The following is a 16980-nucleotide window of genomic DNA, read 5'->3' on the forward strand; positions in this document are numbered from 1 at the left end:
ACTTGAAATGATGATAGTTAGTGTCTATGGCTTGTGTATAACATGAATATATGTTTTGTTTGCTCGATTTGTTGTTTTGGAGTAACTAGCATGAACTTGAAAATGGGTTTGCTTAAACTTTGATTTTGGATGAGTTAATGTTGTTTGAATGCTAAAGTCCATGTTTTAATTGTGTTACTAGTATCACTAGCTTCGTTTTGATGCATAGGTTGATTAAGAAAACTTCAAATACATGATTAGTGATTTTTGTGAATTTTGATTAGGGTTTGATAAACTTGAAATGAACCTTTGATGCTTTGAATGCCATGAAATGTTGTTAGTAAGTGTTTAATTGTATGGTATGTTTAATTACCTTAGAAACGGCATATAATATGTGTAAATTGGTTTCCTGACTCAAGAAAAGCATTTTATGAACTTAAAACTTTGATTTTGAACGTTTAATGATCATTTATTGAGGTTTTTCATTGTTGTTAATGATGAGTTTGATTTATGAAATGTGTTTAGTTATATTCCTCTTTAAATTACCTTTCCAACGATATAAGATACGTGTTTTGAATGTTTACGGTTCATAAGTTACGTTTGTTTGAAGTTTTGATCGAGCCTACACTTAAAATCAGCACAGGTGTCCTGTCATGCTTTAGCCCGCGGCGCGGCTCCTCTTGCCGCGGCGCGGCTTAACACTAACTCAGATGTCTGAAACCATCAAAATTCTCGACCTTCAAAACTAGTGTTAGCCCGCGGCGCGGGTCTTCCAGCCGCGGCGCGGCTTAAAGTGTGGGCAGATGGTTATTCACTTTTCAACTTTCATTTGAATTCTAACTATGCTACGCACCTCCGATTGACATGAAACTTGGCCAACATGCTTATATATGATTTCTAAACTTATAAAAATTGTCCGAGACCCGACCCAAACACGTTGACTTTTTTGTTGACTTTGACTTTGACCAAGTTTGACTTTTAGTCAAACTTAACCAAATACGTATGCAATCGTTCTAAATTGCTTTTATACTTGTATTATGCATGAAACTTGACAACGTGATTCACATGCTATATAATTGAGTCGTAACGAGCCATAGGACTAATTGAACATCTTTGACCAACCGTGTTTACCATTATTGATACAACCTATTTGTTTAGGTCAAGACTAGCATTGTTCTTTGCACTTTTACTTGTTGAAGTACTGCTACACTCTTGCACTCAAGGTGAGATCATAGTCCCACTTTTACTCTTTTGAACTTACATTTGGGATGAGAAAACATAAACATTACTTTTAAACTAAGTGAACACAAGTAGAGGAAAACAAACATTCTACATACGAGTTTAGAACGAAATCCTCAATTCGATTATCATTGGTTACTCTTGCATTGTGTAAGTGTAGGTGTGAACTTATGTTGTATGGACATATGGGTTTGACAAACCCTCATCTAGGACGGTTCTCTACCGTCTTCGGATGAAATATATTTTCGGGAAACAGTGTTGTTCTAGCACTATTAATGTGGTATCAACGGACGGAATGTTAAGCCTTGATAATTGGGTGCTCGTGAATATTAACTTTTAGAATGTATTACTATTTTATCAATGTTGCAAATCTTGTGGTTCGACTTACTTTTACTCACTTACTTATTTAAACCTATGATTTCACCAACATTTTCGTTGACAGATTTCTATGTTTTTCTCAGGTCTTTGAACGATATGTGAAACATGCTCCCGCTCATTATTTGATACTTGCATTGGATGTCGAGTATATGTGCATACATGGAGCGTCTATTGACTTTATTTAAAACTGTGTCGCCTAGATTTCATTTGTACTTATAACTTTGTAACGAAACTTTTGGTTGAACAATTATTGTAAACTTGGGAACAATCTTTATTTAAGAAATGAAGGCGACATGTTTTGGTCAAACGTCATTTTAAAGACTTACGACCACGCAATGGGACCTAAGTAGTCGGCGCCGTCAATGACGATTTGGTCAGGTCGCTACAGATGGTATCAGAGCCTTGGTTATAGGGATTTAGAGTTCATTGGTGTCAACCCCGAGTCATAGGGTACATTAGTGAATCTAGACTACAACCGGCATATAGACTTGAAGTAGGAATTACTTGACTATTTGTGCATTTATGCTCGAACGTTTCTACTCATATTTAACTCTTGCTTCATCTTGATCTCATGTTGTTTAATTTGATTGACGCGCCACCTTGACTTTGTGAAATAATGTCGAATGCACATATGAATTAGGGTAATATAATTGCCGGGATTATATTACGGTGACTCATATGAACGTTCCGACATTGTGACATAAAGAATTTAAGGTGAGTCAAGGAAAATTTTCTCTTCATCATTATTCCATATCACGATTAGTATTGTTAAGAATACTAATCAACGATATTCTTGTGTCATGAAGGAACAATGGCTCACCAAGGTCAACACAATACTTCTTCCGAAACTCTAGAACATGCTTTTCAACGAATGATAACCACCGCCGTAGGTGCGGCCGTGGCCGATCACTTCTCCAACCACAACAACAATCGTGGGCCCGGTAATTCAAATGAAGGTTGCTCCTACAAAAACTTCATGAAGTACAATCCTCCTACTTTCGATGGAACCGGGGGACCGGTTGCTCTCACCCGATGGTTTGATCAAACGGAATCCATTTTTAGCATAAGCGGTTGTCGGGACCAAGATAAGGTCAAGTTTTCCACCCTCACTTTCACCGACATCGCTCTTTCATGGTGGAACAAGTACGTACAATCGGTGGGTATCGATGAAGCCCACACACTCTCCTGGACCGAATTAAGAGAAAGAATGATCACCGAATACTTCCCTCACGACGAGACTCGAAGGCTCGAACAGGGGCTAAGAAATTTAAAAACGGTCGGGAATGACCTCGAAGCTTATAATCAACGGTTTGCCGAACTAGCCTTAAGTTGTCCGAACCTCATGACTCCCGATTCCCTAAGAGTTGAACTTTACATGGATGGCCTTCCTAAGAGCATTCAACCCGGGGTAATGTCATCCAAACCCGCCAACCTACAAGAGGCTTTAACGATGGCCCGCCAATCTATAAAAACGTTGGAGGAAAATGAAGCGCCGGCACCAACGGCCGAGGACCAACCGGGTAACAACAAAAGAAAATGGGAAGCCTCTCCATCGAGCAACTACAACAACAACTTCACCAAGAAGTCCTTCACCTCCGATGGCAAGAAAGGTTACGCCCGGTACCTACCTTATTGTAACAAGTGCCACAAACATCACTTTGGTGAATGTGGCAAGCTAATTTGCCGCCGATGCCAAGGAAGGAGTCATATGGCCAAACATTGTGGAAGTGCCACCCCCGTCACACAAAAGGGACCCAACACACAAAAGTCGGTCACTTGCTACGCATGTGGCCAAACAGGTCATTTTAGGAATGCGTGCCCAAAGAAGAAACCCAACCCCAACGCACGCCGTTAAACTTTCAACATCGACACCTAGGATGCCCGAGACGACGATGGACTAGTCACCGGTACGTTTCTTCACAACAACCCGCATATTTCATACTTATTCGATTCGGTTACCGTTAGACGTTTTATAACCAAGGCTTTGACTCGTACTCTTTGCACTCCACCTTTTCCCTTAGATACTATTTAGGCAATTCAAGTGACCAACGGAAAATATATTGAGTACCTATAAATTTTATCGGAGGATATACGTTAAACTTATTGTGTGGATAATTTGAATTTTGACTTGACACTTATAGAACTAGGGAGCTCAAAACCTATTCGTTAAGGAGAAATTGTTTCCCTACAATTATGTATAGATTATTGTGAACTAAGTAATTTTCGGTTGGAAACCGATACCCTCTTCCTCGTATCCATGACCTCATGATTATTTACATGAATCTCGCGTATATTCCAAATCGACCTCTGTTTCGATTATTATCAATTGAGAGATCAGGGAGAAGATGTCTCCTAACCCGCTTTTAGAACTCGCTACGATAGTTGTAAACTTCTTTTAGTACCGTTCGATTAGCTAGGCCTCCGCCTGTATTCATAAGCCTCCTGAACAGTGTTTGTAAACTTATCTAGATGAACCCGTTATCGTGTTTATAGATGATGTCTAAACCTATTCAAGTAAAGAAGAAAACAAACGACATCTCCGTCTTACGCTCGAACTCTTGAAAAAAGAGCAACTCTACGCCGAATTCTCCAAGTGAGAATTTTGGTTAAACGAAGTCCAATCTTTTGGCCATGTTGTTAGTGGTCAAAGTATTTCAATACGTCTCACAATCGGAACCACACGTAATCAGGAAACCCTCATGACTCTGACTTGTATTCATAAAATCTTAGACCTCGCCGGTTGTTACAAAAAAATTCATTTCCGACTTTTCTCGTGTTGCTCGTCCTTTAACCTCGTTAACTCACTAAGGGAAGAATTAAACCTCTCTGTGTCCGAACTTTGAACGTGATCATTCACACCAACTTTACTAGCCAAATTTGTGAAGCACAAGATGGAACTCAAATATGGAAATATTTCTACGTGAACGCCTGAAGGGCATACTCTCTCAACTCGAAATCAACGAAACTGAATTTCGTTATTTTGGCACGAAAAATTTGAATACTAAATCATGGACCTGATCAACCTCCTCGTCATCACATGCCATGTTACATAACTCTGTTATCTCACCGTTACCGTCTGATATTACTGGAACTTAAGATAACACCCAATCCAAGGATACTTCTTTCTTTTTTTGACTTATCGTCCTCATGCTCCTGATACGGCCAACTACTACTCAACCCCGAACTATACAACTACGTGTACTATCTCTTTTCCCACCCAGTCTCAACATTTGACCACTAGATGCGCGATATGGCTACCTCAAGGTATAAACTCATCCTGTTCTAAGTCCTCATTTCACTCCTATCTTTTTCGTTCGTACTTTCGTATAAGGAAATCTTTTATTCTAAATTATCCATGGAGGGAGAGACTCTTCAAGTTACACTGGTATTCGCCACAAGGGTGAATAGACCTAACGAACATTTCCAGAACCCGATAAGAAACTTGCTGTAGCGAACGTTTTCAAAAATTGATAAATTTTCTGCGGCGCGGGAATCCTTGAGAACCAAAAACTTGTCCCAATCAACATTTTCGAACCCTAACTAACTTGTTCGAGCATATCTTAAGAGATACTACTCCAACACGGTGTACCATTGTCAATTACCTCGGATCAAAATACACGTTTCACTTCTAGTTTTACAAGAAGCCTTAGGAACACGTTTAAACAGGAGTACCACGTATCATCCACAAACTGACGGAACAAGCAAACGTACGACTCAAATCTTGGAAAGACATGTTACAAACTGGTATTGTTACCTTTAGTAGTTCCTCTTACAATGACAGTTACCATTCGTGTATTAACGCCGCACTTCCGAAACCCTATATGACCGCAAATGTCATACCCCTATTCGTTGGACTAAAGCATGTGGCAAGCAAATCACCGAATCCGAACTCATTCAAGAAATAACAGTTGAGATCGTTCAAGTCCGAGAAGGACTCAAGACGACCCGTAGTCGCCAAAAGAGCCATACCAATATGAGATGAAAACCTCATGAAATCCGCACCCTGGAAAGGTGTAATCCGATTCGGAAAAATCGAGGAAAGTTATATTCACAATATTGATCCTTTCAAAATTTTGGGGCGTATTGGAACCGCTTCCTACCGTTTAGAACTTCAAACTCAATTAAGTATCCGATCACCCTACGTTCCATGTAACAAACTTAGAGACGTATCCTGCGGAACAGGAACGTGCTACTCTCCTAGATAAATTTACTATTGATGATAAACTCCTCTTCATAAGGAAAACCGGTTGGACTTGTGGATCGTAAAATCAAGCCTTAATACGACGTGAAACCCCGACTATCCAAATTCGTGGAAATGCCCAAGGACATATCTTCACCTATTCATAGCATCGACAACGTAAGGTCTCGAGTAAGGGACATCAACTATTACTTCCAACTAAATTTCGGGACGAAATTTCTTTTAAGGTGTGGGTAATGTAACATCCCGCATTTTTCCGTTAAATTATTTTAACGTCCGTCTTTTTTATTTTTATTAATATCCTTTGTATCTAGATTCGTACCCTCCGTTAGCTAGCGTTCTTAATATTTTCGTTATCGGATTATAATATCTCCCGTACTCGCTTGTAATTTAAAATAATTCGTTCGGATAATTTCCGCACCCGACTACAAACTCGAAGGACTAGTTTTGCCATTTAAATAAAAAGGTGACTAGTTGTTGACTTAGTCAACAACCTCCCAACTTCCTCATCCATTCATTCACTCATCCTCTTTCTCTCCTACTTCCTTGTTTTCTCTCAAGAACACAAACCATAATTCATCATCTAAATTCGGATTTGGAAGCTAGCAACAAAACAAATTACATTTTCGTGATCCTCTCTTCATCCTCTACATTTTGGTACCAATTTCATCAAGTTTGGGTAACTTTCTAAAAACACTAAATTTCTCTAAATTCATTTTATATACTTGAAATGATGATAGTTAGTGTCTATGGCTTGTGTATAACATGAATATATGTTTTGTTTGCTCGATTTGTTGTTTTGGAGTAACTAGCATGAACTTGAAAATGAGTTTGCTTAAACTTTGATTTTGGATGAGTTAATGTTGTTTGAATTCTAAAGTCCATGTTTTAATTGTGTTACTAGTATCACTAGCTTCGTTTTGATGCGTAGGTTGATTAAGAAAACTTCAAATACATGATTAGGGATTTTTGTGAATTTTGATTAGGGTTTGATGAACTTGAAATGAACATTTGATGCTTTGAATGCCATGAAATGTTGTTAGTAAGTGTTTAATTGTATGGTATGTTTAATTACCTTAGAAACAGCATATAATATGTGTAAATTGGTTTCCCGAGTCAAGAAAAGCGTTTATGAACTTAAAACTTTGATTTTGAACGTTTAATGATCATTTATTGAGGTTTTTCATTGTTGTTAATGATGAGTTTGATTTATGATATGTGTTTAGTTGTATTCCTCTTTAAATTACCTTTCCAACGATATAAGATACGTGTTTTGAATGTTTACGGTTCATAAGTTACGTTTGTTTGAAGTTTTGATCGAGCCTACACTTAAAATAAGCACAGGTGTCCTGTCATGCTTTAGCCCGCGGCGCGGCTCCTCTTGACGCGGCGTGGCTTAACACTAACTCAGATGTCTGAAACCATCAAAATGCTCGACCTTCAAAACTAGTGTTAGCCCGCGGCGCGGGTCTTCCATCCGCGGCGCGGCTTAAAGCGTGGGCAGATGGTTATTCACTTTTCAACTTTCATTTGAATTCTAACTATGCTACGCACCTCCGATTGACATGAAACTTGGCCAACATGCTTATATATGATTTCTAAACTTATAAAAATTGTCCGAGACCCGACCCAAACACGTTGACTTTTTCGTTGACTTTGACTTTGACCAAGTTTGACTTTTAGTCAAACTTAACCAAATACGTATGCAATCGTTCTAAATTGCTTTTATACTTGTATTATGCATGAAACTTGACAACGTGATTCACATGCTATATAATTGAGTCGTAACGAGCCATAGGACTAATTGAACATCTTTGACCAACCGTGTTTACCATTATTGATACAACCTATTTGTTTAGGTCAAGACTAGCATTGTTCTTTGCACTTTTACTTGTTGAAGTACTGCTACACTCTTGCACTCAAGGTGAGATCAAAGTACCACTTTTACTCTTTTGAACTTACATTTGGGATGAGAAAACATAAACATTACTTTTAAACTAAGTGAACACAAGTAGAGGAAAACAAACATTCTACATACGAGTTTAGAACGAAATCCTCAATTCGATTATCATTAGTTACTCTTGCAGTGTGTAAGTGTAGGCGTGAACTAATGTTGTATGGCCATATGGGTTTGACAAACCCTCATCTAGGACGGTTCGCTACCGTCTACGGATGAAATATATTTTCGAGAAACAGTGTTGTTCTAGCACTATTAATGGGGTATCAACGGACGGAATGTTAAGCCTTGATAATTGGGTGCTCGTGAATATTAACTTTTAGAATGTATTACTATTTTATCAATGTTGCAAATCTTGTGGTTCGACTTACTTTTACTCACTTACTTATTTAAACCTATGATTTCACCAACGTTTTCGTTGACAGATTTCTATGTTTTTCTCAGGTCTTTGAATGATATGTGAAACATGCTCCCGCTCATTATTTGATACTTGCATTGGATGTCGAGTATATGTGCATACATGGAGCGTCTATTGACTTTATTTAAAACTGTGTCACCTAGATTTCATTTGTACTTATAACTTTGTAACGAAACTTTTGGTTGAACAATTATTGTAAACTTGGGAACAATCTTTATTTAAGAAATGAAGGCGACATGTTTTGGTCAAACATCATTTTAAAGACTTACGACCACGCAATGGGACCTAAGTAGTCGGCGCCGTCAATGACGATTTGGTCGGGTCGCTACGTATAAGTAATATTATTATTATAAAAAAGGGGGTTTTTACCGTTTAATGACCGGTTTGTCGATTTTAAAACTTTAGTCGCAGTTAAAACCTAATGTAAAATATTAAAAATAAATATAACTTAAATTAAAGCGTAAAGTAAATAACGATAATGAAATTGCGATAAATAAAATGACAATAAATTAAAGTGCGATAATTAAAAAGTACGATAATTAAAATGACAATAAATTAAAGTGCGATAATTAAAAGTGCAATTAAATATGAAATAAAGGAATTATGCTTATTTAAACTTTCGTAATCATGATGTTTGACGAGTTGATTTTAGTTTATTACCATGGGTTAATTGTTCTTTGTCCTGGATTATTTAATATGTCCGTCTGGTTTTTGTCCATAACTGTCCATCAGTCATAAATATAAAGTGCGAGTGTCCTCGTCAAATTATCCTTATATCCGAAGTCAAATATTCCAACTAATTGGGGACTTAAACTATAATTACACCAAGTGTCCTTGTATATAATTCACCCCTATTTTAATAAGTCCATTGACTATTAATCTATTCCCGTGTCCGGTTAAATGAACGATTATTAGTACAGATAAATATCCCGCCCATCGTGTCCGATCGAGTGTATATGGTTATTTATAGGTATGTCCAATTGTAAATCTTTATATTAAATTAACAAACTATCATTTAATTAAACAAATATAAAGCCCATTAATAGCCCATAGTCTAATTTCCACAAGTGTCGTTCTTTTGTCCAAACCCCAATTATGGTACAAAGCTCAATTACCCAATTTTAATATTTAGCCCAACATCACGATTACTTCGGATTAAATAAGCATAATAATAACTTAGCTACGAGACATTAGTTTAAAATGGTTGAACATAACTTACAATGATTAATAATAGCGTAGCGTCACACGGACAGAATTTCGACTTACACACTTACAACATTCGCTAACATACCCTTATTATTAAAATTAAAATTATAATATATATATATATATATATATATATATATATATATATATATATATATATATATATACGTTTGAGAGATGGAGAAAGAAAAAGATGTGTTTTTGTTCGACCAAAACTGCGAAATTTATAGATGTGGCCAGCATATTGGGGCTATGTGATCGCATGGATTTTCTTATTCCTGGCCATGCGATCGCATGGCGTGGGATTCCAGCTCACATATTGTTGTTTGCTTCTTGCCGACGGTTTTATTAAATATATATAATATATAAATAATTTTAAGAATTATTTATATATTATATTATATTTATGTGCATAGTTGACTTGTAATTTTCGCTCCGTTGCGTTGCGCGTTGAAAGTTGACTTTGGTCCCGGTTCCGGATTTTCGAACGTCCTTGCGTATAATTTAATATCTTGTATTTTGCGTTTCGCGTCTTGTACTCTTGTAATTTTGAGATGTTTCTCATCAATAATTTGAACCACTTTGATTGTACTTTGTACTTTTGAGCTTTTTGGTCGTTTGCGTCTTCAATTCGTCGAATCTATCTCTTGTCTTCACCTTTTATTATTTAAACGAATATTACTTGTAAATAGAACAATTGCAACCAAAAGCTTGTCTTTCTTGATGGATAATGCTATGAAATATATGTTCGTTTTTAGCATTATCAAATATTCCCACACTTGAGCATTGCTTGTCCTCAAGCAATATAGTCTTGAAATAAAAATACTAGAATCACTTCTTTATTCTTCACACTTTATACATCAGTGATTTCTATACGGCGGTATGAACAATGGTAGTAACGATGTGGTTTACAGTCCCACATGACTATAAAAATTTAGATCCTTAAGGAAATTGGATCTTTATGAAAATATTTGATCTTTTGAAAATTAAATCTAGCTTTTACTCTAGATAAGTTTTCCGAAATAACCCTTCACCGGTGTTTGCAAAATGTTTTTTTGTGGGTTTGGTGGGTTTCAGATTTGAAAATTTTAGCTCAAAACTTATGGTTTTGTGTCACCCACTTGCTAACCTTGTATTAGGAAAGCAACAAGTCCAGTATACTTGCTCCGTATATTACCTTTCGGTAAACTACCGTCCGGTTGTAAAGGAAAGCGTTGAACAAGCAACTGTTAAGGCAATGTCCCGTGACATGCTTTTAATTATGGTCTATAACGTGTCGGATGCAATTACTATCCTTTGTAGGAGCAATAGTAAAGATCACCCTATAGTTTTTCGGTCTAGCACAAGGTCCTGTCTTTGACCATGCTATGCAACCACCGTTCTTACGGTTGACACCCGATTTGGTTCAGGTGACCTAATGAATTCCAGGTGAATTCCTACGATTTTATGTTCAATGGTAATGAACGCATTGAAAATAGGGTTTTCAGAAAACAAATCGGTTTCTAATTTGATCAAAATATTTTCTCGTTCAAGCTCTAATTTAGATATCATTGAATTCCATGAGTTTGAATTCTCAATCTTTAAGGTCAATCTCAAGGATTGAGTAATATCAGTTTTAAAAGTTGATTTTAATCTTTAAGGAGATTATCCTTTCTGGGGGTCTGATCCATTAGTCTTATCAAGCTAATTTGCATGGCGCCCTCCCCATTTTACGAGACAGATCCTCTCATGGTTAGGATAAGTCTGACCACTTGGCGACCCTGTTTGATGCTGAGGTCCGTGGATTTCCAGCTGATTTTCGAGAAAACTTTTCAAGGTTTTCCGTAGACTCTACAACTGGTCTGGACGACAACTTCTTGACCTAAATCAAGAAGCGCGTTTCTTTTTTGGAAGACTTTACTTCCTTTTAATGATGGAATTGATTCATCGTGTAGATCCATCTTTTCTTTCAAATATATTATAAGAAATTGGGTAAAACTGATAAAATTGTCCAAAACAAAAGTATCTTCAGTTATTTGTACAAAAATATGTGATATATGTTTTAAATAACTTGGTAAATTTTTCCCACACTTGGCTTTTATTTTCCTTTCTTTGCCTTTTTATTGTCCTCTATTCTATTTTAAATGAATTCTAACATTTTGGGTTGTTTCTCAATTTAAGTCCTTTCCGAGGTAACAATAATTTCGGTGTTAACACCTAGTTTTATCGTTCATAAATATGTATAAACATGATTTTGAATTCATTTAATTGAAAATTTTGAAAAATTTTACTAGAATTGGGTAGTCAGTATATAAGACTAAGGTTGTTCTTTATTATCAGAGAGCACTAGATTCTAATACAACTACTACGTTACTAGTATTTTTAATGGTAACCAAGTGTATAAGTTAAATTTTAAAAATCCGAAAGAATTTAATCCCTTTCCACACTTAAGATCTTGCAATGCCCTCATTTGCAAGAAATCAGTAACAATTTAAATTATTGAGGGTGATTAGCGTAGAAAAATGATTAAATTTTACCAAAGTTTTCAAACATATTGGCGTTTATTTGCTGAATGATAAATGGTGCACATCATTTGTTCATTCCGTCTTGTTGTTACATCACATTTGTTTTTCATTTTGTCGTCAAAATTAGTAGCTTTTGCTGAACTTAATGCCAGTCTTTGAAAATGCACTATTTTACCCTGTTGTGTACAATTGACAATATACATACATACAAATAACATGCATGGTAATTTAAAATGGGACTTAAAATCCCACTTTCAAATCAAATATGAAATATTAGTACAACATAATAAAAATATTAAACATTACAATAAAAGTATCACAATATTATATTATATGTTTAAACATAAATAAATAGAAATAATAAATAATAAAAAGATAAAAATCATAGAAATCACCAACGGGAACTATATCAATCTGGATAGGGGTTCCAGTTCATGTCGTCGGTCGGGTTCCATGGTTGGTGATAGGTGTACTGGTAGGCCTGGTTAGGGTCGTAGAGAGTAAATGGTGGTCTCATCTCGGGCTGGTGTGGAGGATAGTAAGCGGGTCGGGTCGGTACGTAGTGATCCTGAGGTGATAGCCTACTCATGATCTGACGCTGATGATAGTCCCATCTATCATGCTGTCGTTGCCTAGAATGCTCGTACTCATTCCGGGCTTGCCACTGCTCGTATCGATTATGTCTATCCTGGTTTGTCATTTCTACCTCATCTATACGCTGGTAGACGTCAGTCATAGCCTCCCTAATGACATCCCTAATGTCATCTACTTCCTCCATTTCCTCATCTGAACCTCTCTCTACCTGTGGATGACGACCAACATATGGTACTGCCTGATTGCGTCTGCTCTTCAATACCTTAGTACCCTGATAGACCTTCAAGCCTAAAGTATCATCCTGTTCCCTACATACCATAAGTGGACCCCTTGATCCCTATCTACACCCAACTACTCTCCAATGAGAGTAACAAAAATACTTCCTCCTATTATTCCCCCTTCCTGTATTCCTTCCACTATCTTAGACAAATAAAAACCAACACAGTAGGGGATATTAACAAAGCCTCTTGGGTCTCGAATACACTTAAGGTAAAATAAATCATGTAAGGTCATTTTCTCCTTGTTGTGACCTCTCTGTGTAATCGAGTTAGCCAGAAATCTATGAATTATACGAAGCTCGGCTCTGTGAATATGTAAGTAGGAGTGTGTTTCTGCCCACCCAAAAATATTATAATCTGACATACGCCTCCAGACGGCGTTAGCATCAAAATTCCTATCTACCCTTTCACCATGATAAATCAAATTTGTACAATCGGGTAATAGTAATTCAGCGGGCGTATATATCTGTAAAGCCCTAGCCATGTCCAGCATGGACATCCTATACATCCTACGGCCAAGTATAAATCTAAGAAAACTTCTATCATCTAATCTAACTACATCCGCATTTAATGCTATAGTACTCATAAGCTCAATGCACCATTCCTTATATACAGGCCTACGAATGGTGAATAAACGTTCCCAATCGGGAAAAGAAGAGCTGCCATACCTTTGGATCAAATGCTGTCTAACTGAGTTAACTAGTTGGACCCTTTCCAAAGGCTCCCAATCGATTACCCTCAGCACTTCTACATTTTTTGTTACTAGTTTGAATTTGTTACTTTGATATGTTGGGTAATCTCTCCAACTCCGATCAAATCTCAAATTGGGATGCAACTGTTCTTCATGAATCGTCGGGTGTTGTACTATCGGATGCATTGGAAATACTACGTAGGCATCAACATACTCTTGTTGAGGATCATAATAAGGTACGTGTTGATCAAGTTGTTGTTGTTCCTATTGTTGCTCCGGTTCATATTGCATTTCTGGTTCAGGTTCTGGAGCAGGTTGTCTAGATGATGATGATGCACCATCAGTATCGGTAAATCTCTGCAAAACATATTAAACACAAAATTTGTGCATCCAAATATGCATTAGTGTTAGCAAAATAACAAATTAACACAATTACAATAACATGTTAAATCAAAATTAAACTTATACGCATTTTCATAATTTTAACAATTCTACACTTTTTCAAATAAGCATATATGAAAATGTTTACAAAGTTCATAAGCATTCAACTCAAATAACATGTTAAAATAATCATTACTAGCAATTAAATAAGTTTCAAATGGCATTTACATCAATTTAATCAAGTTCATGAATTTCATACCTAAAAAGTCCACTTTAATTCTCAAAAATCATGTTTAGGATCAAAGTTTGGATCATTTAGATACCTAAACATGTTACACTACTTAATTTAGCAATAATTCATGAAAAAAATTGGCCATAACCTGTTTATATCAAAAAGCCCCAAATTGCTCAAGAACACAAACCCTAGATTCCTAAAAAATTTGAAGTTTTTGCCTTCAAATCATGTTAAACAGCATCAATCTAGGTTATACATGCATAATATACTAACAATTTAACTCTAATTACACTAGAAATTAACAAAATCAAATTAGGTAAATTATAGTTCAAGAACACTAAAAATCAAATTTAAAGAGGTTTAGGGGTGAAATCTTTACCTTCTTTGAAAAGCTTCTGAACAATTTCATGATGAGAGCGGATTATAGCAAGAAATTTGGTGAATTATGGTGAAAAATGGCGAATTTTAGAGGTGTTTTTGAGAGGGTTTCGTGTAAATGTGTGTGTGTTGGAGTGGAGACAGAAGCAGCGAGCTGCTCTTTTTTGTATCTGACCAGAAATTGGCCTCCATGCGATCGCATGGATATACAGGCCAAACCCCATGCGATCGCATGGGGTCCTGGGTTTTTTTTTAATATAAAAACCTTATACTTTTTTTTTAAACAATTAATTAATTTATTTTAAAATTTTGTTTCTTTTACGAATGAGGGCGTTTCGGATCGTTGTCCTAGTTCGTCCCTTGACAAAGTTTTAAAATTTGTTACTTTTTAAAAGCAAATATTTTTGGGTTTTTTAAATGTTTTTGGCATACTTTAATTCAATAAGATTAAAAATAATGATAATAAAAGTTCGCGTCCCTCCCTTGGGTAAAGCAATTTCGGTTCAACGACCTAGTTTTCAACTTACGACGAATTTTAAAAATCATATTTTTAACTTAGTGAAATAAAGTACATTTTTGTTTTTAAATTCACACCAAACTTAAACTTAAAATGCATAAAATTAAAAATTCATATTATTAAAATTAAAAATTCACACCAAATTTATATTATATTTTTGTTTTTATACATACAAACTTATATTAAAAATATCAATTTTTCAAATATTTACAAACTTAATTATATTGATCTTAAAAAGTTTACAATATTAATTTAATATTTATATATTAATTTTAAAAACATGGTAAAAATTAAAATTAAAAATCTTTTTGGTCTTTTATCCCACTTTAATCTAGGGGTGTTCACGGTCCGGTTTGGTCCGGTTTTGACTAAATCTCAAACCAAACCAGCGTTTACGGTTTCAGGATATGCCAAACCAGACCAGACCGAGAATGTTGTCTTGTTGGACGGTTTGGTCCGGTTTGAGCAGTCCGGTTTGGGGCAGTCCGGCTTGACCGATTTAACAGTTTAAAGTTCTTTTTATCTTTCTTTTATGGACGACTTTGATCTTCTCTTACTCATGCTCTGATTACCAAGGATATATTATGACCTATATATTTAAAGTTTAACTTACTAATATAAAGCATTAGTTACTTGGCAAATCTATATAGTCTAATAAACCTCTAAAATGATGATATCATCATTAAGCTTAATTTTCATAATGATGATGTCATAATTATATATTGATTTAATTTAAAAAATAATACAAAATCTTTTATAAAAGAAAATATTAATCTCTCATAAATTGTAATTTTATTTTTCTAAAAAAATTTAAAAAGCATTTATTATTATTAATTATTATTATTATTAAAAATATAAATATAAATATAAATACTCAACTTTGAGCGAACTTTATGTTGTAAAATCAACGACAATTTCACGGGGCAATAAACTAAATACGTAAAACATATCATTAAACTGTTTCGTTTAAACAAACCCGTATTTCCACAGGTCATTTCACTAGTAAGTACATATACTTTGAATCGTTGTTAGAAGGCTTGAAAAAATTGTACATGACTCAGTGAATCTTTAAAATGAAGTAATGTAATCAATTTGCTTTTATATTATGTTAATATGTAACATACGATATGTGACCTGTTAAGTCGTTAACACATAATTTTGTTGAGAATGTCACATATACTAATTACATAATCATATTGTGGAACAATAACAGTACAAATATGTGATAGAATCATGATAAATCGTTATAGCCAGAACTGTAATTCAATTACCAAACACACACTTTCAGAATTTGATGGTGAAGTCACACATTCAGAACTTGGTGGTGATGTTCTTCTAGAAGGATCTTTGCTCACTGATCATGAAGGACTCAACCTAAAACTCTAGATTCACCGTATTGGTTAGTTCGGTCCGGTCCGGTTTAACCAGTCGGTGTCCTAATAAAACCGTAAACCAAACCGAGTTTCACGGTTTGCGGATTTTTAAACCGGCGACTGGACCGCTAATATTCAAAACTGGACCGAACTAACTTAATCAACACGGTCCGGCCGGTTTTTACGGTTTGATGGTTTTTTGAACACCCCTACTTTAATCAATCAAATATTATCAAAAATATACGCCTCTCTTTTCGGTAAAGTAATTTCGGCTATATTACCTAGTTTTACTCCTGACGAATTTCTGAAATATTTTAGGTTGATTGATTAAAGATATTTATACCTTAAGAATAAACGGTAAATTTCGCAGTGATGTAATAAATTTTTGTATGATATCAATAATTTCGGTTACGCATACCTAATTTTATTGAATACCAATTTAATACTTTATAGCGAACGATTCAGCGTTTATTATCAAAAGGTTAAAAGCAATAAAAAGTAAAAATAAAAACTGTACATACTTACCTGTGAGATAGAATTCTCAGAGACCTGCTTTAGCCAACTCATAGGAGAGTCGTGTGATTTGGTTCTCCATAGCTATGTAAGCATAACCTCGATTCTTCAATATCTTTTCTTCTAAACATATAAACGATC

This window comes from Rutidosis leptorrhynchoides, chromosome 6, assembly GCF_046630445.1.
Source record: "Rutidosis leptorrhynchoides isolate AG116_Rl617_1_P2 chromosome 6, CSIRO_AGI_Rlap_v1, whole genome shotgun sequence".
Classification (NCBI taxonomy): domain Eukaryota; kingdom Viridiplantae; phylum Streptophyta; class Magnoliopsida; order Asterales; family Asteraceae; genus Rutidosis; species Rutidosis leptorrhynchoides.